Here is a 1,618-nt window from a genome sequence, read left to right as displayed (position 1 = left end):
CGACCCAAATTCTCATATAGCTGACTTTCTTGAAATTTGTGATACTTTTAAGTTTAATGGCGTGTCTGATGATGCTGTTCGTTTGCGTTTATTTCCATTTTCACTGAGAGATAAAGCTAAGTCGTGGTTAAACTGTTTGCCTGTAGGGTCTATTACTACATGGGAGGATATGGCAAAGGCATTCCTGATCAAATACTTTCCTCCGTCGAAGACTATGAAGCTCAGAGCCGACATTACTACTTTTGCTCAATATGAGAAAGAGTCACTTTACGAGGCATGGGAGCGCTACAAGGACTTGTTGAGGAGATGTCCACACCATGAGCTGCCTCTTGGGTTAGTTGTTCAAACTTTCTACTACGGTCTGCTTACTCCTAACCGTACTATGATAGATGTTGCTGCCTGTGGTAACTTACTGAGAAAAACGGCTGAGGAAGGATATGAGTTATTGGAGGAGATGGCTGCTAGTAGCTATCATCCTCAGTCTGATAGGCAGAGACGAGGAGCTGGAGCTAATCAAGTTAATGATTTGTCGGCGGTTTCAGCACAGTTAGAGGCTTTGAATAGAAAGATTGATGGGATGAGCATGAGTGGGTCGGCTATGCGTCTACAAGAAATTTTATGTGATAAGTGTGGGGGTGAGCATGACGTGCAGGATTGCCAAGATGGCAATCCATTCTATGTGCCTGAGGGAGCACCGGTAAAACAAGTGGGATTCCAGAACTGTCCTAGAAATGACCCTTACTCGAACACATATAATCCGGGATGGATGAATCACCCAAACTTTTCATGGGGAGGTCAAAAAAACCAAAATCGCCAACAAAGAGGTCCACCGTATGGGATGCACCAAGGATTCAAGCCAGAACCACCTCGGGAGGAGAAGTCCAATTTAGAGCAAATGATGACTAAATTTATTTCTGCAACAGAGACGAGATTTCAGAACCAAGATGCATCCATAAAGGGGTTAGAGAATCAAATTGGACAATTGGCTAAGTTGATTGCTAATAGGGAGCAAGGAGCTTTGCCAAACAACACGGAAACTAACCCAAGAGAACATGTGAAGGCGGTGGAATTGCGTAGTGGAAAAGCACTCGAGTCTAATGAGGAAAAGACCAAGCACGGTGAGGATGAGGTGGAAAATCGAGGAGGTAAGTCTTCTAACTCTACACCTACACCTATTGCACAGAATAAAATTGTTATCCCTCCACCTTTTCCTGCAGCAATGAAGAAAGCTAAATTGGATACACAATTTTTTAAATTTCTTGAGATATTTAAAAAATTGCATATTAACATTCCTTTTGCTGATGCTTTATTGAATATGCCAAGTTATGCAAAATTCTTGAAAGATATCTTAGCAAATAAGCGGAAGCTAGAAGATCATATGACGGTGAATTTGACCGAAAATTGCTCCGCTTTAGTTCTAAACAAGATTCCTCCTAAGCAAAAAGATCCAGGGAGTTTCTCTATACCTTGCATTATTGGTGACATTAATTTTCATAAAGCCCTATGTGATCTTGGTGCGAGTATTAATCTGATGTCTTTTTCTGTGTTTAGGAGACTGGGATTAGGTGAACCCAAGCCAACCAGGATGTCGTTGCAGCTGGCTAACAGATCTGTCAAG

General features: G+C 41.9%; 1 non-coding gene across 1 annotated transcript; it reads right to left on the bottom strand.

Annotated features, from left to right (window-relative positions):
• Positions 1-217: 217 nt before the first annotated feature.
• LOC140815758 (small nucleolar RNA R71) lies at positions 218-324 on the bottom strand. The gene has a single exon (XR_012114405.1). It is a non-coding gene; the product is annotated as a small nucleolar RNA R71 (small nucleolar RNA).
• Between the last annotated feature and the right edge of the window lie 1,294 nt (positions 325-1,618).

This window comes from Primulina eburnea, chromosome 15 (genome assembly GCF_022965805.1).
Source record: "Primulina eburnea isolate SZY01 chromosome 15, ASM2296580v1, whole genome shotgun sequence".
In the NCBI taxonomy this organism is placed as follows: domain Eukaryota; kingdom Viridiplantae; phylum Streptophyta; class Magnoliopsida; order Lamiales; family Gesneriaceae; genus Primulina; species Primulina eburnea.
The sequence above is the reverse complement of the archived record's forward strand: the minus strand, read 5'-3'. Positions and strand labels throughout refer to the sequence as shown.